This window comes from Haliaeetus albicilla, chromosome 1 (genome assembly GCF_947461875.1).
Source record: "Haliaeetus albicilla chromosome 1, bHalAlb1.1, whole genome shotgun sequence".
In the NCBI taxonomy this organism is placed as follows: domain Eukaryota; kingdom Metazoa; phylum Chordata; class Aves; order Accipitriformes; family Accipitridae; genus Haliaeetus; species Haliaeetus albicilla.
This window is the reverse complement of record NC_091483.1, coordinates 18066569-18090757: the sequence shown is the minus strand read 5'-3', so window position 1 is coordinate 18090757 and position 24189 is coordinate 18066569. Positions and strand designations below refer to the sequence as shown.

Sequence of the window (24189 nt, the reverse complement as noted above, 5' to 3'; positions counted from 1 at the left end):
ACAGATTAAGACATATAAGGATGGCCTGCCTGTTTAAAAGTTTATTTAATGATCTCTGTATTTAATGATCTCTGTTCTGCATTACTCTTAACTTGTCATCCAGACACTTTACCATTACTCATGTGAGGTCATGGTAGTGATAGAGAAGTGAAACTCCTGTATCATGTTACTAGCAGTTAGAAAAAATTATGCGTCAGGTCCTTCATGTTAATATGGGGCCAAGTAGGTGATTGTGGCAATCTGGATTGAGCATTTGCGTTTTGTGGTTATGTCAGCATGAGTGATGAGTTCATTCTGTTATTCCTTTTGCAGTTTGGATTGTGCACTGCTTTTTGTGCTTCCCTGTTCCCAACTTTTCAAAGGTGGTAGTTTAAAAGACTTGCAGACTGACTTATAGCAGTTCATTACAGGTAACTTTCAATCACTAAGCTCTTAAACATCTGATCTCCCTATTTCTGCTAACCTGAGCTGGCTTTGTATTAAACATCTGTATTAAATTAAAAGCAATACTGAAAGCATGTTGGCCTCGGAGCTCTATTCTAATCAGTATGTAGTAGTAAAATTTTAAAATTAAATTCCTGTAGGAATTAAGTCCACCAGTAGTGTTATATGTTTAAAATTAATTATAATTTCAAACCTTCAGTTCAAATGCCTCAGCTAGCTTTTCATGCTGTAACTTTTGTGTGCATAATTAGATTTTTATGGATTTTCTTCTGATACTGTGTTCATAATCTTATCAGAGCAATATATTGTGTCATTGTAAGTACTTATTATGTACTATAAGCCATGAACAACACCTCCTTGTAATAGACCACTTCTCTGGTAGTCAATGTGTATTGAATTTTATGCTGTATACAGCAAAAGGATTAATTTTTTAGGTTATAAAATTAGCATTTTTGAAAGATGTATTGCAGAATATGAAGAACTTCTTGAAGATTCCTGGAACATTAAATTATTTTTGAATGGACATTCTGTGGTAGATTAATCTATTCATGATGCATGTAATTTTGAAAATGTTACTATGGTAGGCAAATAGGAATGGGCATTTCATAGTGATAGTCTTACAATTTTCAGATTTCCAGTATATGTTCACCAGTGGAAGCTAAACATACAAGACTTGGCTGTTAGGAGAGTCAATTGTCAAGGTGCTAAATATGCCCACCTCCAGATAGTGCCAGCAGTACAATACATGCTGCAAAAGTGTTAGAGCAACAGTGATACTATCTCTTTGTAAAGTAGGGGTTGTAGTTACTCAAGTGTAATAAATAACCTTGGTTCTATCATGGCATAGAAATAAAGTGGTTTTTATATGGTACAACCTGGGTATTTTTCTTCTGTAGAACTGGCATGTGATCACAAAAAATATCTTTGGGAATACTTAGATGGCTTACAGTTCAGTATTAACTCTGAGCTGCTTTGTGATTTCAGTTCTTTTTCTGAGTTAAAAGGTGAAGAGGAAGTTATGTTTGTGGCTTTTCTGGTCAAGTAAGTCACACGTACAATATTTAGGTTTTATATTATGAGATTGTATTGGGTCTGGCTGAGATGGAGTTAATTCTCCCCATAGCAGCCCTTGTAGTGCTGTGCTCTGCATTGGTAGCTAGAAAGGTGTTGATAACACACCAGTGTTTTGGCTACTGCTGAGCAGTGCTGGCACAGCATCAAGGCTGTCTCTCTGACATTTTTGTGCCCCTTAACGACAGGCTGGGGCTGGGCAAGACCTTGGGAGGGGTTATAACCAGGACAGCTGACCTAAACTAACCAAACAGATATTCCATACCATATGACGTAAGCTCAGATATAAAAGCTAAGTAAAGGGAGAGAGAAGGGGGCATTTTTGTCTTCCGGAGCAACCACTATGCATACTGAAGCCCTGCTTCCCAGGAAGTGGCTAGACATCGCCTGCTGATGGGAAGTAGAGAATAATATCATTTGTTTTTCTTTGCTTTCGCACGTGACTTTTGCTTTCACTTTGTTAAACTGTCCTTATCTTGACCCACGAGCCTTTTGTTCTATTTTCTCCCCCGGTCCAGCTGAGGAGGGGGAGTGATAGAGCGGCTTTGGTGGGCACCTGGCACCCAGCCAGGGTCAACCCACCACAGGCATCCTTGCCCATCTTTGTCTCTTACCACATGTTTTTACTTTGGAGCAGTGAACACTTCATGTTGGTTTAACAGCAACTCTCCTATTTGCTTCATTCATTTCAACATGATATGGGAAATTCTTGTTTTCTTGTGAAGTTTTTTTATCCCACTGGCGCATATTAGCTGTCCCCTTTAAAGAGGGATGGGTCCATTTTCTCTGGCTGTTGTCTCCCATATGATGCTGTGGAGCTAGGGATCAAATCAATTTGTAGAGTGCTAGGATCTCAGTCTAGAAATGGCTTAGATCTTGTAATAGTCAAGGAATCGATCAGCCTCTTGTAGAGGTGTAAAAGCTGTTATAAGGGAGTATGTTTAAGTGTGTTTCATTGTTCCCATGTGTTGACTTACAAGCATCCTTGTATTCACATACTCCGTTTCCACCTGCCAGGTCAACAGGTGCTCTCTGTGTGTTTCTTTGCTCCAGATGTTGATTTGGGTTCCCTTTCTGTAGTGTTGCCTCTCTACTTCCCCTTCACTTTAACTAATATTATTTCTTTTCTTTCTTTTCTGGATGATTAGTCTATCAGGATGTCATCATATTAAACCATTGGGAGAAGGTCTGATGATGAAATTGTCAGCAGGTGCCATCACCCAGTTCCTTGCTGAATAGCTTGACTATACACCTGCTTGGTGACGATGGCTCTGCTAGCCAGGTGTCTGATTCTGTGTGTCTCCCATTCTCCTATTCCATTTTTCTGGTTTTGGGGTGGGTTTTTTTTGCAAAATCAATAGGGTTCTGTTGAGTAACATTTGGGGGTTGAATGGATGGAATATTTGGGTAACAGTACAACAAGCAAACAAGCAGTCTTATGCCACTGAAATGAGCACAGTGACTCATTTTGCTGAGGGGTTTATGATGATTGTGGGCCAGAGGCTCAGTGGTAGCAAGCTTGCCCAATCAGGGCAGCTCTGGTTGGAAGTGAAGTACCTCTAAGTGCACTTTCATCTTGATCCATGTGAGTTCTGATCTTGGGGCCAGCTGGAGCAAAAATGATGCTAAGCATTTTAAAATAGTCACCAACCTTTTCTACAATTTGATGTCAGAAGCAGCAGTAACTGTTATGTTACCAAGAGCTGAATGGTGAGCTTTTCCTAACACTGGTCCTCAACACTGGGGATCTGGGTAGCATTCAGTTAATATCCTGGACTCCTAGGTCTTCAAGAGTTATTATATAGTTATTCTGTCAGACCTTGCCAGATCCAGATATAAATATCATTAGAAGCAATTATTAGGGTTATGGTTTTCCTGGTTTGTTGTGGGGCTTTTGCAGCTTTTTATTTCCTTTCTTGCATTTCTCCCTTTGTCCCACACTGGCTGTTTTAGCTGTTCCTACTGCTAGCTGCCAGCTGCTTTTGTTTCACTAACACTTCACTCTCTCATAGAAGAAGTAGGAGGGTTGCAGTGCCCAGACTGGTGCTTTTCTCCTCTTTTAGAATGGGTGCTGACTGAAGTTGAACAGGTTAGCATAATGGCCAGATCTTGACATTTTATAAGCCTTTAAATGTTTTGTGCTTTTATTAGAGTGACTAAATTCAAGACTTATGTTTGTATTTTATTTATTTACTGAAAGTTACATTTCAAGATTTTCTGGGTTTGTAGAGAAAAGCCTGAAAATACTACTTAAGTCTCGATGACCGGAAGGCAAATAAGAGGATCCCTCAGATTGTTCTCTAAAGCTCAGGACATTGGACTGTGACTCATGATTTTGAGACATTCTGGCATGAATCACTAAGCTTTTCCTAGTAGAGGAAGGTCTGCAGACAGTGAACAGAAAACCTGAAAAGAGTAGTGAAACACTAATTGGTACAGTCAGGTTTTGAAGGGGAGTTCATGACATACTGATACTTTGCCAAACTGTATTGCTATGACCATAAATTGCAGTGACTTGTGGTAAATGCACTCCATTTTTGCCTCTGATTTCCCCCTTTCTGCCTTCAAATTCTACTCAGAAAGTACTTTGCTTTTTCTTAGGACACTTAACAGTAGTACACCCAGAGCAAAATCAGTAATTCTCCTTTTGCTTAAATAAAATAAAGCTTTTATTTGGCATAGAAATGGCAAATAAATGAAAATAAAATTGTATCATAAAGCTTCTCATTGAATTTCATTCTACAAGGTTGTCTGCAAAGGCTTCTTTTTAAACATAACACTCAAGGGGAAATCTGTACTGATTTTGGCAATCTAGTTTGTGGGCTCCATCTTTGTGCATTCAGATCATGCTAGTAGAAAGGGTGGCATGTTATTCAAAGTCTAAGCATCCAAACGAAAGCAAAATAGTGGAATTATGTGCAAAGCTGGAAACAGAGAATATTCAAACCTGCATGCTAAAAACTTATGTATGAATTCTTGGTTAGGAATGTAACTGTGAAGTCTAATATTGTGCTGCACATAGCTGATTAATTCTAGCCAAATTTGTCTAAAAGTTCTTGTTAGCAGTTCTAACTCCTACCAAGGCAAGCACTTGACAAGGAGACTTCAAGTTTACTTAACCTTAGTTTTTATATATATATAAAGGCAAAACCTTATATTTATGTAACTCCACACCTGAATTTGAAAACTGCTAACAATTGCTCTGTAGAGCAATAACTGAGGTTGCTTGTGGCTGTATGTTTTTATTAGCACTAAGCAAATTACCTTGGAAGGGGAAGTGAAGAGAAGTTTACTGAAAACTGGGAGTTTCATTACTTTGCTGTTCCCTAGCCTTGCTTTATTCATGTCAGTGAATGAGTATCTTATTGACAAAATAGTTCAAGTTTCTTCATATCAAATAATTAAAAAAACTTTTAAATTTGCTGTAGTTTTGTTTTCATCATTTTAGCTGAATGGGTGAGACAACACCCCATATTTTATCATACCCCTTCAATAATACTGTTATTGTGGTGGTAGGTGGCAACTTGTTAACAGTACGCGGGCACAACTCAATTTCTGGGAGGTAGCTCCTTGAAGATACAGTATATTTTGTCTTACAAAGAGGAATGGAGCCTTCCTTAGTAACTTATTTTATATATGTGGTCTGTACATGCCTTTCAGAGTAATTTTAAATTGGGACCATTATATTCTTTAGTATTTACTATGTATTAATATTATTATGCATTACTATTATTTACTATGTATTACTCTGTATTTAGTATTTATGCATTTATTAATCTACTTTTGCCTAGACTTTCTGTTTCAATCTAATCCACTTTGGTTCATATCAATGGTATATAAAGATGGGATTATTTCCATGGAACTAGTTAGAGGGTAAAGAAGAGAAGAAGAAAGAAAAAAAGAAAAAAAAGCTTGTGTACTTTTTTCTGGTGTATTTCACAGAAAGCACAGACTGTAAAAAAAGGTCATCTATAATCTATCAGAGGCATAAAACCAATGCGTTGGAGACTGTACAGAATCTGCTCACTGCTCATTTTTTGGCCACAAGCATTACCAGATATAACAATTAGGGACAAATTTAACAGCTATCATGTCTTCTCCCTCTTCCCCCCACCATTATCTCTTTGAGCAAGCTACAAAGAAGTTACTTAATACTGCTGTTCATGTCAGGCCTCTGCATAAGTTCCTGTCAAGATTATTTTATGAGAAAAATGTTTTTATAAAATACTTTAGATTTGCCTTGGCTGTATATCACTTCTTTTGATCAGGGAGTACCTCCTGTACAAGCTGACATCTACACACCTTTCTCATTGCAAAGGAAAAAGAAATCGTTGATCTCCTTTTGATGATTTGTTGCTTCCCAGACCTGTCATTCCGTCTTGTGCATCCTCCTCTGCAGCCAGGAGCTGAATTAAGGCTCAATTGCTCTGGGTTTTGCCTTGAAAAACGCAAAACTTCCTGCCATATCTTATTGCTAGTAAATGCTTCATGGACAGCTGGATGCAGAACTGAATCTGAAAAGATGGAAAAAAATGAAAAGGATTAGAATACTGATAAGAAGGAGAGAGAAAATATAGATTAACCTCAGTCTTGAAAAAAAAAAAGGAAAAAAAAAAAAGAAAAGGCTGAGACTTAGGGAGGAACCTGTGAAAACACAGGGAGATGAGAAAATGTTTGGAGAATAACAAATATCAAGAAGAACTTCTTAAAGATGACTTAATATCTTAAAAGCAGTATTTACTTACAGATATATATAAAAGGAATGAGAACTGAAGAGACAAGAGCAAAGACAAGAGTAAATTTGGATATCTAAAATAATTTCTCTGGTTAAATATTTTTTAAAATTTGGAAAATATGAACATGTTATTTACATACATTTTTTACATACATACATTATTTACAAAAAACCCCTCACAGATTCCCCAGTTTGAATACTTTTGTTTACTGTGCCTTACGGATTAGTGGATGGATAACTGAAACACATGTGACAAAAGCTCAGAGAGTCTAATAAAAACTGTCTTTCAGGAGAACTCGATGAAATCAATAAGTCAGCAAAAGAATTACTTGGTCACTCTTTTTCACCAAGAGCTTTGCTAAAAACCTTTCCAGTAGCTAGCTTATTCCTTCCCAGTGCCAGTAAAGCCTTAGTTTTCATGCTTTATTGTCCTAAAAATAGAACCCTCATTAGTTTTTTGAGATTTATTGAGCTAGAGTATAGTCTTGTGCCCACAGCTAGGAAGACTCCCTCTAGCATCTTGAGAACCAAGAAAGAAATATTAACTTAAAAAGTGATACACTGGTAAGTTATTGAAATGTCTTTGTATTTTGTATTTGTCATTTATGTCTCTGTCCCTGTCATGGAAGCTGCTGTTGAAATCTTTCAACATCAACACTCTGCCATTTAAAACTTACCCTGCCAGCATGCCATCTGTTTTGATCAGGGAACCACTTTCTACGTGAGCTGACTCCTACACACATTGCACTTTGCAAGAGAAAAATGTATTTGCTGAAAAGTAAAAAAACTAACCCTCCCTTGAAAAGCAATGCTCCTTGACTCAGTTTAAAAAAAAAAAAAAAAAATCTTAAAATTAGATAAGTACACTTTCTTCCCTCTCTCCCATTGTTTTAGAATTCTAGACAATGGAAAAAAATCATACTAAAGTGAGTCAAGCCTTCTTTGTAATCACGTTATGTACCCCCAAAGCTGGTTGCACATGTTGATATATTTCCAGTCAGGGCAGAGATACTGGCCTTTGAGTTTTCTTCTATAGTATGTTAACTTTGTAAGTTTAAAAACAAAACAAAACTATTTTTTCCATGCGTGGCTTCTTCAAAGAGCAATGCAAATAAATTTCTCAACATTTTTCTAGCTTTGTCAAAGCAACTGTAATCAATATGATTTACTAATGGTTATATGTTATTTTTAATAACAGATACCATTAGAGTAGGTACATCTGGAGGAGATACTGGTCTTGAAATCTAACCCCACTCTTCCTTGATAGGCTTTTTTGTTAACAGTTTATTAATGTCTTTCACAGTCGTAACAGTGCTCAGTGCTTTGTGGGTGAAGGGAGACAAGAGAGGGAGATGAGATCTATATCCACAGTCTACGCTGAGGCAACGTTAGCAATCCCATAGCTGGCTTTCAGCATCTTGCTCTATACCCACAATTCCAAGCCTGAACTTGTGGCTTAAGTCCCTAAAGTGATGTGGTGGGCGATATTGATTACTTGATGGTTTTTCTTTTGGGTCATTTTGTGGTGCTGAATGCAGATTCTAGGAACAGTTCTGTGACAGGGTTCCTCACTATAAATATCTCTTCGCAACACACGGTCATGGGGAAGACAAGAAAGCACAGAGCAAATGGTGGAGGCAGTGATAGCTGCTACTTTGTGTTGTGGAAAGCCTGACTGCGCATGTTTTAAACTTACTTAACAAAAAGGAGAAAAGTCACCAGGGGATAAAATACTTATATTAGTAAAGACAAAGGAGTCCTTCTTTACAGCCTATTAGGGTTAAATAGCATGCAAAGGAATGGCATTATTCCTTTATCCCCTCTTTGAAGCTCACATTAGAAAAAATGTGAGGACCTCCAGATTCTCTTCTGGAACTGCATCATGTAATCCTTTCCATGAAATTATCAAATTCCATCTTCTAACTGCTTAGGTTCCTTGTCAAGACCTGTACTCTTATGTTTCTAGTTTTGAGGCTGAATTTTTTTCGTGGCCAGTTTATAACCAACTGTTCTTGTGCTGACACCATCCGCATGCTTAAATAGTTCTTCCTGTCTGTAATTTACCCTGTAAAGTAATAATAAAGGGCATATCCCATCATTTTACCAATCTAAAATAATACACGTTCTTTTGGTCTCCCTTCATTGAAATAACTTCTTCCAAGTTGGTCCCAGCATGATTTACTAAGGGTCCAATACTGGCAAGGTGCTTCTTCCTTACAAGCTCAGCAGCAATCCCAATCATTACCTGTTTTAGGGAGTAACAAATCAGTAAGGGAAATCCAGCTTTGGTTGGTTTAGAGTCATGTGAAATGCTGTGAAGGGCATCAGATCAGTCTTCCAAAAGAAAAAGAAAAAAAGAACCAAACACAACAAAACCCCCTAGTGTTCCTCTGACCCCTATCCTGCAAATTCCCCATGGCAGTTTCATAGAATATTATCCTGAAATTTATTATTTTCTATAATTTATCTTAATACTGCACTAAAATCCCTAATAGAGTAGTGATGACACAGATGAAACTCTCCATCCACAGAAATATAAACACTTTTTAGATAGCCTGTGAAGAGTGGCTCAATGTTAGGAAAATTGTGAGGCAAGCTGTTAGTGAATTATTGTCAGGGTCAGAGAATGCACATTTATTTTTCTGGTTCTTGTATCATTATCAGGCTCTTATGATATATCCACTTGTACGGAAAATGTAGCTAACTTACCTTGGTGAATTTGATTTATTAGCATTGCAACTGACAAGGTTGCCCGTTTGTTAGTGCTTATTTTATATTTGAATAGCTTTCAGCACATAAATTTGAGGAATTGCTTGAATACTTTAGCTGTTCTGTATTTCATGGAGAAAGCTAGACCAGAATAGTGCTGCTGTTGATATTTCTATTTTGATACTGTCCACTTTTTTTATAAATTAAAGTGATGCCTGCATTTGTACTTAGGTGTGCCTTGTGACCAGAATTTATTGCAAACAGTAAAACTTAAATGTGAAAACTCATTAGCTTTACCCTGAATAAACTGTGACATAACCTTGCAATACAGTTTATTTTACAGTCAGAGCTTATCATAAATGTTTTTTTAAAAACAAACAAACAAACAAAAAGACATGGAATTCAAAAGAAATTAACTAATTACATGAGTTCCTCAGATTAATCTTAAATTAGAGAATGGGTGGAGAAGGAATATGTGAGTAAGTATATGGTGCAGGATGGAAGAAGAAGCTCTCAAATGGGTCCAGAAATGAGGCCTTTAAGTTTCTTATTGACTTCAGTGCCATTACATCAGGCAGAGGAGCACAGCTTAATTACAGCCAATATTAGCTCATCCTCTTCCCAGAAGGATGTACTTTTAAGTAAACACAATTGTATAAAGAGCCAAATAAAGAAAAAGCAAAACTAATTACTTGCCCCTAACATCTTGTAAAGTTTCTTTAACACGTCTCTATTCTTTCAGGTCTCCTTCTTTGCTGTGAGGAAGAAATGCTTCATTTAACTCACTTTATTCCCCTGTATCACTTTGGGCCACCACCTACATACCTCCAATTCTATAAATCTCAGGTTGTCCTGATTTTCTAGGGATCAGGAGGGAAGCCAATCAGAAGCACAACTTATATAAACTCACAGTGTAATGGGAAGAAAGGGTAGATTTCTTTAGGGCCCCATGTCATCATGTTGACACTCAGGACTTCTCAACTTCCAGAATGTCTTCTCAGCTAGTTCTTCTCCCACAGTGACTGCATTTTTAATAATAGTGCAGAAGGAAAACAGGAAGACTCATCTCCCATCCTCCACTTTAATGAATGTATCTTTCCTTCACAGAAGGTGAATGTGCTAGTTTAACGTCAACAACAGCAGTGAGACTGACAGTCACAACTCTAAGAATGATTGTCCAACCATGCAATGGCTTGGCTGTGATCAGGATGGGAAGCCTCTGGTTGAAGATAATCATGGAAATTCTGAGTTGATGTTGTTCGGTTATTGCCAGTTTATAACATCATTTACTGCTGAAGTAATTTTCAGATTATTAACACCACCACTGATATCTGGACTCCTCATTCCTTCCAGCCACTCAATACTAACAATTGGAAAAATGCCTTTTTTTGTAGGGGGTGGGGAGGAACCAGAAGTCGTCTTCTGTTGGATTTTAGTAGTATGATCCAAGCAGATGTTACCTGTAAGCTTTATTGTAAGCATCCGTGTATCTACTGTAGAAATCAAATGATATGCATATAAAATGCTAAACTGAGTTGAGTATGAAAGTTCAGTGCTTTTTCTCAGCAATGAAGTCCACCAAGAATATTTCAACTAATTGCTCTTTTCTCTTAATCCACTGGGTCAAATTCAGGCATAGGGTTTTCGTAATTTCAGGCCTCTGCTATATTAATTTACATTAACTGAAAAGCTGCCTTTCTGCATAGCTTTCACCTCATGTAAGAGCTATATTCCAGTGGGACAACAGAATAGCCAACATCAGTAAAGAAGCTTATGTGTGTAGGAAGTAACCCCCAAAAGGTCAGAAAGCAAAGCAGAGATTGCCAAGTGAAATGCTGGGCATCATACACATGTGGTTGCCTCAATATTTCTTGCTGGGAAAAGACATGAAAAAATATTTTGTTTCTGAACCCATTAGTAGTGTTAGGATTGGTGGTTGTTGAATTGGTCTATGTACAGAACTTTATGAAAATTAGGACTAAGTTATTTTAATTACAAAATACCGACTGTATAATTAGCACCACTTAATACAAAATGTGTTCAGTATATTTTATAAGTAATTGAAATTCTGTAAAATTAAACTGTAATAATATAAATAATTTTTTTCAGGATAAAAAGTAGGTTAAGATAAGCAAATTTCATGCTTTAAACATTGAGATAAATATTCCCTAGTGTATAAAAATATTGTGGTTTAGACTGTTAATCTTTTCATTGAATAATAAATACGAGCTTCCCTTTTATGTAATTAATGCAACCCATATTTTTCAGTAGAGAAATGAAATATTGAATCATACATAAAAAGTAGCTATGAGTATTTCATTACCAAACTTAATTCAGTCATTTCCACAGTCTTATGGAAAACGTTACTCACCTCTTGGGGAAAACTTTTGGCAGTGAAATGTAGTTTTGCTTGGCATATATTTTGAATTGCTTGAATCTCTGGTTAGTTAGTTCCATCTGGGGGGGCTATTATACAGACTGGTTCAGAACAATAGTTAGGTCTTAGCAGTATTTGATGTTTTCAAAGTCTTATTACTAACGTAAGGCATCCTTGATCACCATTTCTGAAAGGATATTGAGAGGTTAACGTGTATTTTCTAGTATTTTAGTTTTCACTCAGTTATAAAATATGCAGTCTAATGTCATTATGTAAAATCTGTATACAAGAATGACAATTTCCAAAGCATTTCAGAGGACCATGAGTTTTATTTCTCAGGCTGTTACTACATTTTCATGCAGCCATTTCTGTGGTGTAAAATAAGGACGTCATCTGAAGTATGATTATGCTCTGAATGCCCAGTGAAGCTTTTAAAATGATACCTGACAACCAGTTGCATAGCTATAGGTAGACTTTTTTTTTTTTTTAAATTCACTTTTTACAAAGGCAGTCCATTAGAATCCAAGAGAAATGGAGGAAAACAAACATTACTTCCCTCTCTTAACATTCACTGTAGCTAAGAAAAACTGTTACCAAAGATAATTCAGTTACACTTCCCCAATTCTGATTTGGCTTTTGTAAGTAAAGCCTTAAGGATTAGTTGGACATAGTCTTTTTTTTTAAATACTTTTGTTTATTAATACTATGGGAACTGATATCTGGCATTCTTGGGCAGTCTGGAAAACTAGAGGCTTAGAATTATTACTATAGCATATAATTATCAGAGTAATATAGAGCTACACCGCAGTTTTAAATGGTCTAGGCTGGTTTCTGCTAGCAGAGTAGCTGCAGTGACAGAATGCCATGTGGACTACAAAAATGTGCTTGAGGAGACCTGTAAATCCTTAAGATGGTAGCCTTTTCTGAGCTTTGCTCTGTTATTGCTACCCAGTACTCAAGCTAGTTTGTGTAAAGCTAGTTCAGACACATCAATGCTAGCAGCGGCTGTGCCTGGTGTACAAGTATTCCAAGGGAATCTGGTGTGTGTGTTCTCCAGAGAGAAGATGTTACAAGATCAGACCCTAATTATTTTGTAATTGTGCAAGGCTTTAATTATAAGACCTTAACGACTGGCTTAGTTTAAAACGCTTTAGGGACATTGACTTAAATAAAATGCTGCTGTTGAATTATGTTCTTTCCCAGCAGTCTGAGCACTTTTTATTTCTCTCTCTCTCTCAGGAATCTGCTGTGCCTAACAAACAGAGGAATAATCCATGTAATTAAGAGGTTCTGGGTGCAGGTTCCCTGTTTATCCTTAAAAATCTGAACTAGCAGGCACTGGGCACCCAATTTTCAAGGCATGCACAGTATGTTCCACTTTTCATCCTAACAGAGCTCAAATATTCCCTATCCTTTGCTGTTACATAAATACAGCAAAAAGAGTTGAAATGGCCTTTGCAATCAGTTGCTTCCAAACCGGGGAGAGAGAGGGGAGGGAATAGTAGTGAAATTTTGGCCAAGGTCACTGGTCAAGGATAATTGGTATCAGAACTCAATAAATCTGCATGCAAAGCACAGAGAATCTTCTTTTGTACAGATGTCATCAGAAACAAAAGATCTTGATGTTGCCTTTTTTTCTTTTTTTTTTTAATGTGTCCTGTACTTGGGTAAGTATTGCCTCTTCCTACCTGAAGTGTGCACTGAGAGTACTGAGGAATGAAAACGATGTAAATGAAATGTCATAAACGTCTGCAAAACATTAACAATGTTGGCTAGGGATAGCTTATAAGCCATTGTAGATACTTTGGTTGGCCCTTACTCTTTAGAGGTTAAATTCCAACTTAAAATGCAAAACAGCTTGATAAATCTGCTTTGAGGAAAAACCTGATGTTGATAAACTGAGGTCTTTGTCAGTAGGTGTGCAAGTTGAGATGATGAAAAGTAAAATGGCATTAATACAGTTCCTAGTACTTCCATCCTCGAGTCTCTAAAGATATGTAGTTGTGATGGTAACATTTAATTATAGGAAACAATATTTAGCTATTTTTAAGCTGGTCAAAACTCAGAATTTCTGTCCGTTCATCCTGAATCAAAATAAAAAACTGAAAGGCTTAATAAAAAGATTCCTGAAACTTTCATTCTGGGGATACTGAAAAGATGTTCTGGAAACATTTTATTTCAGTAAGACTGAAAGCCTTTGAAGCATATTTATATAAATTTTGATAAAATATTTTTGAATTCATGTAGTAATCATGCTCCATAGAGTAAGCCGGGGGGGGGGGGCGGGGGATGGGGAGTGGCAGGGAAGGAATCTGAAAAAAGAATAGTGTAGTTTTTAGTTGGGCAGGTTGTAAAATACTATGCTTTTAAAGAGTGTGTTTCTTTTTCTCTCTGGGAAAGAGACAAATGATAACTTTCTCCAGGTGGAAACTTTCCTTTGGGCACTTGGAGTCTTAATGCTTGTCAGTTTAAGTGTCTAAGCTGGCTGTGGGCTGTGTGTCCTCCTGCTTCTCTGCTGTTCCATGTAAGTAATACCTGAGATACAAGTGGCAAATAGATTTAGGTAAAATTCTGGGTTGTCTAGTAGAGAATCACATATTTTTATGAAAAACAAAAATGGAATCCACTATTGTAAATGTGCTTAAGCTCATTAAAATTATATCAGTATAATTAAATTTTGGGGTAATGACCAGTGTTATTGAATAATATGAATACACTCAGGAAATTGTATTTCAAGAACTACTGTTCTTTATGTTGTGCTAACATAAAGAATAAAGCAAAACAATATCAAATCAAACAGCAAATTGGATTCAATATCTCATAGAAATGGAACAATCAGTCATCACAATAATACCTAAAATTCCAACACCATTTGGTTATGGATCCCAAACTTCTAGTCATTGATATGAATGTTTATATAGCTGTATAGAGAGAAACTAGATTTTTAATTTGTACCTGAAATGCTGTCTTTCTTAGTTCTTGTTCCTGTTTCAAGTATAACTCTCTGCCAAAAGAAGGGTTTATAATGCTGATCTTAACAGAACACCCTTTACAAGTGAAAGTTTGATAACTCTTGTGTATTAGGAGTTATCAAATGTACTAAAAGCAAGTAGAAAAGTCTTTCATATCCCCAGAAACTATCTTCATCTCAGTCCTTAGAGCAGCAGCTGTTTTCAAGCACTGAGAATTGCACAGCTTCTGAATCCAAGCTTGAAAATTGTTGTTGTGTATGTGATATGTGAATTTACCAGCTTGGACATCTTTGTATCTTTTCCGTGTATGATATAGAATGCCCTTTGGATGCCTTTCATCTGTGTTTTCCTTACATATTCACTAAGCCATCCTTGGAAGTCAGCAGCTTTGCAAATAAGACAGGAATGATTCACTTAAGTTTTTACGATGCTGCAAATGTTAAGTCATCTTGTTGCAGAGCTTACTGAAATTAGTATAGATTGCAGGATGAGCTTTTCATCTGTGCTCCAGATAGGGGGAGATTAATGGGACAAGATCATCTTTTGCTTTTGTGGAAACACGGAAAGGGAATCAGACTTTACTGCATTACTTTCAATGCATTTCATTCTCAGGCTGTTAGAACACAGCTGATATCATACTGTTCTTTCTTACAAAAAACAGTGTGGAAAGGGTCTTTAGATAGAATCCTAAACATCATGTTTCTTGGAGATGGGGTCTTCTGCCACAGGTAAGAAGAAAAGTCTCTTGTGTGTATTCCTGGCATAGTTGCAGTCTACATGTGCTCAGTCAGACCTCTAGACTGTGTAGGCTTTCCTCTACAGGGAGCTAATGCTCTTCTTTCACTTTCTATCTCTTGTCTCCCGTATTCCTCCGTCATATGGTTTGGCTGAAGTGGGCTCCTTATGACTTTGGAGATACATATCCTGGTTTTATAATTTTTATAAAATTGCAAGGCACAGAACTTTCTCCAGTTATTTTTGCAAATCATTTTGTTGAAGCAGGTCCTTCTATTCAGCTGTGAGCCTTTTAAACAATTAGAAATTGTTTATTTATAATTTTATGGTTCGGGGTTTTTTGTTGGGTTTTTTTTTGCATGCTTTTCCCTTTCCTGTTATGGCGAGAAGCTGGTGGTATTAAGCAGTATTTCTTAGATGCCACTTTGCTTGTTTACTGAAGATGTAACTGTTTCCTCAAGCACAAAAGGAATGAAAGAGATGGCAGTTTATTTTCTGTTTCATTCTGATTTCCAAATAGCACAGACTGTCTGATATTCAGATGGTAAGTATTTCTCTTGCTGTTCCCCTGGCTTTTCTGGCTGTTTGGCTGCCTCCGTTCACACATCTGTAGATCTTTATCAAGTAATAATCAGGTCTTTATCTTCAGTCCACAGTAAAAGCCTCCTCAAATGTAGAGTCATACTACTGGGCAGATTTGTGTGAATGCTGTGTTTTAGGGAGAAAGTCTTACAGCTTCAGTTATTATTAAGCTTTTAAAAAGAGCTTAACTGCATTTCAAATATACTCCAGAAAAAGGGTGTTACTGTGCTACACAGTTTCAATGAAACTTCACCCACCCCCCCCTTTTAGCAATTGCTTCTAAAAAGACATCTTTTCTTTATTTGAGAGATAAAATGAAGGGGAATCCTCATTGTCTTTATCAGGAAAATAGTGATTAACCCAATAAGTGATTGAATAATTAATGAGTAATCTAATTGTAAAGATTTATCATACTGCTATAAACTGTGCCATATTTTTTCTTCTGTACCTCATGTAAAAAAACCCATGAAGGAATCTGTGATGCAAACTCTGTGCTTTTGCCAACATCAGCCTCTTATCAGGAGACTCATCTCTTCAGAAGAGGAATTGATTCTTGTTTCTGGTATCAAAACATGACAAAGAAGCTATGTAAATTGGATTTTTGTTAGAGCCAAACCATTTCTTTTCTGTGAGATCAAAACCTGTGGCATGAGGGTATGGAAGAAAGATTCCAGATAGGAAATGCTCAGGCTTTCATAAGTGTTTACTTTAGAGTAAGTAAACTTGGGATTTAAGGAGCCAGTAAGATGAAGTGGCCACTGTATTTAAAAATCTGTTTTCAGTTTAATTCTGTTTTTTTAGCAAATTGTTTTTTGTATTCTAGTTTCTCATGTTTTGGCTTAGTATAGAGACAGATCTCTCTGTGTATGTGTCTGTGTGGGGGTGTATGTATATGTGTATGTACGTGTCTGTATGTGTATATTTAAGACTTGAAAAATGCTAAGCCCGAATCCAAAAATCATTCATGTTAATATCTTTTGGCTTTATATCCATCATTATTTGGAATGTGATTAAATCTCATTTACTTCACTGGGCCCAAAGCATGTGTTTAAAGTCAAGCATGTGCTTAAGTGTTTTCCTGAATAAGGATGCTTTCCTGAATGAGAATTTAAAATGAATGCACTCCATGTGAACAGTGAACATCTTTTTCCATGTAATTGTTCAGTGTCATACCAAAGTCTGAGCTTCTGTTAATATATTTTCTTTCTAGTTAATGTGGAAAGAAATATTAGATCACATGGATTGAATTCCTTTTTTAACTGCATATTTTTTCTGTAGTTATAGCACATTATATTACTGTTAGAGCAAACCTCTAATTCAGGGCTGCAAAGGAATAGAGAAATCTTCTTTAAAATGGACTAGCATCTCATCATTGGTCTATGAATTTATTAACTTACATGAATATTAGAGATTTGGTTCAGAGGGCTTGTTGTCTACCTTTGGTTATTTTCTGCAGAAGCCTCTTTCATTTGTGGCCTGTGCAGTCATTTATAAAACATTAAAGGTAATATATAGCAAAGTCAGTGAAGTAGTGTTGGTTTTGATTTTTGGGGTTTTTTTTAATGCATTTTTTAAAGGTAATATGTTTGTACTGTATTGCTACTTAGATAAATGGCTGTTTAGCATTAACTTGTTGTTTGTCTCTGATTAACAATGGCTGTCATATTTTAAAAATGAAAACAAATATTTGTGGCATGAAATATGATGTATTTACGGCTGAAGCCCAGCAGCCAGTTTTAACTTGCTAATATTTTTGTGGTGGTGATCCAAAAAAATTGACAATGTATTGACTCCCTGTTATAGTAATGCAATTTGCGATGTTAAAAAATCTAATATCAGTTATCAAAATTTAGAAGGTATTTAAGAATACACATTGTTTCTAGGAGTCTCTCTGTAATAATTTTTTTTAAGATTTTATGTAATTTTTTTATCGTGAACATTTATTTTCCTGAAAATGCATTTGAGATTGTAAATTACTTGCACCAATAGAATATTTCCCCTCATTAAAAAAAAAAAAAAAAAAAAAAGTCGTCTGTGAGTCTGTCATATTTCTCTTCAAAAATCCTAGTGTATCCTTTGTAAAATTCAGGTATCTTAAAGTCTACAATGAAATTCTAATATTGTACTCTTGAAAACTATTGAAAAGCACACTGATTGGAGCCAGACTCTGCAAAACAGTAGTCCAGTGAATCTCAGTCTGTGTTTATATAAGGAATTCTAGTTTGTACCTCATTTAGAAAAGAAACAAACAAAATGATTGAGAAGTGATTGTGTTTTAGATCTATACATTAGATTGAGGTTTAGGATTTCAAGTTGTCTTGAATTTGTCTTACTTTTATTTTAGAATTTGTCTTGTTAGTTTTCAGCATAATGACTTCTGTAATCTAATTCATTCCCCCACAGTCATTTTCTGGAATGATGATAGAGTATTTCATGATACAGAGCAATCTTGGTTACCTTGGAGGTACCAAGTTCCCAGTGCACCAGAATGGTACAATATTCTGAAGAGTGCAAGTTGCCTTTCAGGAGTTAAAAAATTATGATGCTCCTTTTAAGAGTGTCCATATGCTTTCAAATCCAGTTCAAAAGACTATTATAAATTTTGAGGGCAATGAGAACTGCAATGCTTTCATTTTTACGTTTTTCTTTTAGGTTTGGCATTTCCCCAATTTGCCTGATAGCTAGCGTTCTGACATATATGTGTGTTCAAGTGCTTTCAAATCCAATTAATGCACAGAGTGCAAAATGTAACTCCTGTACCTTTCAGCAATTGTGGGAGTTACTTATGGCATCAGATGAACAGAAAAAACCAACAAGTTTAAGGAGATACTGTGGGTTTTTTTCATGTCTTTATAGAGCATCCACCATAATTCTCTCTGAAATTTTTGGGAACTACTGTAACAGATGTTGTAAAAATAGATAAAATTAAAAATAATATTTTTGGTAATGTAGAAAGATTTAATTTAAAATTTAAGAACCTTAAAATAGACTATGCTGCTGATTACATTGTTTAGTGGCCCACCAAACCAGCTGAGTAGCTCTGTCAGTATCTTGACAAAAGTTAGAGGTTGTTACATAAAAGTAGATGTTATCTATTCACTCAGCCAGAAAAACTGAGTTCTGTGTAACTGCTTTTGCAAATGCTAGGTTTTTACCCCATGGCAGCTAATCTCCTCAGGCTTTCTTTACAGTGGGTGGAGTAGATGGGCTCCTTGAGAAGGAAATTGGGAGAATCCTCTCTCAATCTCCCTCTGGAGGACCTGACATCTCTTTACTAGAGAGGAAACTTAGGAGATTTGCCTCCTTAGGTGAACCTTAGCCCTTTGGAACCCCTTTCAAGAATGACAAACATCTGCGTGATCGATTGCATTTTTTGCCATGATGTGCAAGGCTTTGGCAGCCATTAATTCCATTACTACTTCTGCTGGTTATTTTCCACTGCAATTGCTTATTGCTGTTTTCTATTTATATTCTGCTCATTTCGCTGGAGTGCAAGGTTATACCCAGAACATTCAGCATCTCTGCAAGTCTATTCTTTGTGGAGATACTAGGGACAGCATTTGATGTTAATCGGAAATGTGCAGAGAGGGCTTGTTCCGGAGTCTACTGAGTCAGGAGAAAGATTTTAGTGGAGTTCTATGTATTTTGGATCAGGCTGACGGTTCTGAAATTTCACCCTGAAAAATACTGGTCATATATTTCATTATCTTTGAACATCAAAATTTAAGGTAATTGAGAGTTTTAAAAATAGGACTTAGTGTTGCTGTATATATGAAATGTATTAACTCTAATTTTTTATAGTTGTTTGCTATTATATGAATGTAATTTATTGTGCCTGCAGCAACTGAGGACATGCTGGAAAATTAGATGATTCATTTCAAGTGTTTTATCCTAGTGAGCAAAATTTTAATCAGTCAGTTTTCTAATCCCAGCTCTGTTATTGGCACACTCTGTAAACTTGGCAAGGTCACAGAAGGACTCCATTGTAGACACAGTGTTGCATCTCAGCTAAATCATTACTGCATATGTTTTCATTTATCTGCGTTATAGAATTTTTAAAGAAATAGAACTGTAGAAAGGTGCTCCTCTGATGAGCTATGCTAAAGATAATATAATAACATAAATTATGAGGAATGTAAGATTTATCTTGAGCTACGGTTGCTATCTCCTATGCAAAATTTTTACAACTTCACCTTAAAAAAAGCCCCCTCTAACTTAGTAGAAAGGAAAGTAAAAAACCTCATAACACATGGACTACTGTCTTGTCACTCTTACAAGTTTATCACTATATTGTTCATTGAGCATCGTGAATTGCACCACGCAGTGAACAGAAACTGTATTATCAGTTTGCTGTACCTCAAAGCTTGCTGTTAGCTTTTATCAAGAAGATGCCACTTTTGACAATGTGGATGTTAATTCAGAAATATAAAGTAGTTCAGTATCCAAAAATTAGTTGAGTACGTAAAAAAAAAATGCTAGTGATAGTGTAGAAGATATTCTAATTGCTTTAATTATCAGGCAGTAAATATAACAAGAATGGTCACGTTGGAGTAAAATTTTCAAAAGTATCCAATGTCCTAACTTTAAAGGAAATGAAGAAGCCTAACATCCATTGAAAGCAAATAGAATTAGGCTCCAAAACTCATAACTGACATCTGAAAATGTGACATAGACTCCTAAGGAATGTTAAAAAGTTTTACCCACAGATGACCGTGAAAAACACAAGCTCTTCGGAATGATAGGCTGACACATCCCAACATTATATTGAGAGTGGGATCATGAAACATGTTATATGCTGCATTTTTGGAAGTAAGGGTTAAATTTCTTTACCAGGCAAATATGAATTTTTCCTTGGCTATCAGAAAGCAGAAGGCACTTCAGAGTAACTGCCACATAAAACAAAACCAAAACAACCCAAACCAGTGGATATTATTAGCAAATTACAGAAGAAGAGAGTAGGAGCCATGAAACAAAAGAGGTATAAAAGGAATGTCATTTTACAAAGACTCAGAAACGTTTGGTAGGTCATTAAATTAGGTAAATGTGTAAGCATGTTTTTACAGAATTTGAGTGAGAAAGGCACAGGTAAATTAATTCTAAGCATGGAGGGAGATAAGGATTACATATATTGTAATACATATATGTATTTTATATACATATGAGTATATGAATGTATGGCTATTATAACCATAAAAATCAGACTAGGGTTAAAAAAAAATTACTTAAAAGTCATGCATCTTGCAGGTCTTTCCAAATAGCAGTTTGTATTAAAGCAATTCAATTGATCAGTAAGTTGAAACATCTTCAGCTTTGAATATTGTCTAATGGTATGCTGTTTTTCTGTTCTCTAATTTTCAAAAGTTTTAAACAATACTGCTCTCAAGCCCCTCTTTTGCTTTTGTACTGCATCACATATACTGCCATTGCAGTCTGTTGTGTTCAGTTGATCTACATTCATTTAAAACAAGGTGGCAAACTCTGATTGCTGGCTGTCCCGTGCTGGCGATACCACTTTACTTCTGTAGAAATGATGAAACCTGGCAAATAGGCAACAGCCATTAAGAAAACTGTGGAATGTATCACAATTAAGATGCCAGCAATACTGACCCCTTCTCATGCGATTATTTATTCAAGCAGTAATTTTTGAAGGACAGATACTGATGACTAACTATAATTATGCTGGCCTAAATGTTCCCATTTTCTCATTTTGCTGTTGCGATACACACCCATTTAGAGATTATCATCTTGCTATTATTTTGTGAGCTAGTTTGAACAATAGACTTGTGGGAAAAGGTATAAACTACAGCTGAGAGTAATTTCAAAATAACTACCTTTTATGATACATATTAGCTTCTTAAATCCCATGCTGGACTTCAAGAGCTGCAAAACAAAACAAGAATCTCTTAGGGCATCTGAACCACAAAAAATACTCAGAGATCGGGAAAACTAATGAGAATCCAGCAGCATGAGAATGAAAGTTTTCTGATAGAAATGGCTTCATTCTAAGAAATAACACAGAAATTGTGAAAAATGGGGAAGATAAATTCAAAAACGTACGGAAGCCACAAATTCATACAGCATGTTGGCAGCTGGGTGGAATAACTGGCCTTATCTCTTCTCTTTCAGTGCTCTTTCACAGTATTCTTGGTGCTTTAGTTTAGAGAAAATTAAATACCAGATTTTGGAGATGTTGAAACCATTGAGCTAGTTCTTGTTCTGCCTTATCACCTATTTATAATGCTATAATCTGTAGGAGTCTGTTTACACATTTTAGTAGTGGAAATCTTTGTACAGATATATATGAGAACCCAGAATGGAAGATTAAATCAGTTTAGTGTAGCCAGGCTCTCTAGCACATCCCAATGTGAATACGTGCGTATGAATATTCCCTTCGGCTTTCCATACAGACAATATGCAAAGTTAATTAGCATACATACACTAGCCATTTCTTTCAAATTCAGGTGCCTAAAGGCATACTCTGGTACGCCCTGACAGGTCAGTTGAGAAGCCAGCCATTGTGATTTTTTTGAGCATAAAACAACCTTGATGCAAACAAATAACCCTTTTATACAACTGCCCTGTTAGTTTTCCCTCTTCGCTTACATCTGGCAACATCACAGTGACTAGGTTTTTATTGTCTTTGTTAGCAGCAGGGGACTGAATAGTCAGGTTCCCACCCTGGGCATGGGCAGGGCCTTGGTGTTAGCTCTGGTGACCTGTTTTGAGTGGTGGCACGCAAATATGTTTTCTTTATAGCAGCTCCAGAACTGTCTGGCCTTACCTGCCTGGGCTTTCTGCAGCATAAGAAGTTTGCTCTGTCCCATGCTGAGCAAAAAACTCATCCATCCACTGCAGCACTCTCGCAGCTTGCGCCTTAACCAAGTGTGCTGAGACTTTGCTGACCTTAGTCTCATGCTTGGCAAAGTTGCCTGCTGTACCAGGCCATGCATGTCTCCTTGCCAGGCTATTTACTGCTGTTCCCAAGTGTGGTGTGCTTTTTTGTTTGTTTTGGTTTGGTTTGGTTTGGGTTGGGTTTTTTATTAAACTATTTCTTCTTTCCTACTAACATGAGCATTCATCCCAGCAGCCTTGGGGGACAGCCCTTGCTGGTTGTGGCTGCTGGTGGGCTGGGCTTGGCCATGGGACAGGGTTGGGCAGCTCCCAATTTCGCCAGTGCTCTTCCAGGGAGTCTGGTTGCTTCAGTGAGTTGTAACACTCCCTGCAGGCAGGTGAAGCCTCACGGGACAATGCTGGAGGACTCCGAGGGGGTTAAGGGAGCCAGATCTGATGTGGCCTAGTCTCTTTTGCAAGTAAGGATGAAATTGGGTGGGTACTGTACTCGGTTTCCTCTGACAAGTGAGGCTGGTTGCACCGATACATCAGCTGAGTGGAAGATGGGTAGACAAAGACGTGACTGCAAAGTTAGAAATACTGCAACATGACAGTAAAGGTACACTATGCTATTTTATGTAAGGGAAGCTTTGTGTAGAGAAAGCATATATATACTCAGTGATTCTTCCATTTTGAAATACGTCTTGTTAGAGTTGTGAAAAATCTCAGTAAAATTAACGATGCCTAGTTATTTACAGGATACTGGAAAGGTAGGCGATTACAAGAGAGGAAAAGAGGCAGGCCTTTTTAGAGACCCCAGACTTCTGTTGTGGTTGGCTAAGATATGACTGCCAAGTGGGATTACTCTGAGAAAGTGTTCAGCAGAGCAAGTAAGGATCCCTTGTGCATGACAGGAGGGCTAATTGGCCGACTTCAATATGTAGCTGCACGCTTATGTCCTTTTTTAATTCAGCAAGGGAGTTAGGTCTCTGTGGAAAAACAGACCCTATCCCTGATCATCAGCCAGGCCAGGCAAAATTGTTTCTGTTTCTTGTACAGGCAGATTGAAGTTGGGAGATAGGTTATGTAAGCAAAAAGGACATCTTCAGATCTTCAGGAACTTATTTTCCACTTAAGGGCAAAAGCAGAAAAGACTGACTCCCGGGCTTGTCTCTAATGCACTTGATGCACCAGCCCTGTGTCAGCCTGTATTTAAAAACATAATCTGGCCTCCAAATACACAGAAAATAGTGCTGGTGTATTATCCATATAAATATTTTTGAATGTTTTCTTTTTAATGGCTAAGATAAACCATCAGAAATATAATGCCTGGCAATATTTTACTGGGTTTTATCATGTTGCTGTCTTTCATTTCAACCATAAACATCTATTTGCCTGTCCTCTTAATTAAAAAGGTTGAAAAATATAGCAGGTGTGTAAATTGGAATGAATTCATGGAACGTTTATTCTGGCAGATAGTTCAGTAATACTTGAATCCTCACAAAGGTGGAAACGGAGTGATGCTAAGGAAACTACCATTCCGGTGTAATCACAGATTTCAGTTTTCCCAGGAAAATAGTGGATGTTAAAAAGAATATCTACCTGGGGTTCTGCTGAGCTCTGAGGAACTTCAGGTATGTCATATGACCTGGCCCAAAGTGTTTTCACGTTTCTTACCAGTGACAATTCTACAGCTAGTCATGGCCACTTGTTCCATTATCTAACTGGGCTTT

General features: G+C 36.8%; 1 protein-coding gene across 1 annotated transcript in view; it reads left to right on the top strand.

Moving 5' to 3' along the window:
* Nucleotides 1-14843: 14843 nt before the first annotated feature.
* The window catches only part of LOC138684986 (uncharacterized), a 57820-nt gene continuing 48474 nt past the window's right edge, over nt 14844-24189 (top strand). Inside the window, exon 1 of the mRNA XM_069780512.1 lies at nt 14844-15036. The gene's annotated coding sequence lies outside the window, so the exon portion shown is untranslated. The remainder of the gene's footprint in view (nt 15037-24189) is intronic.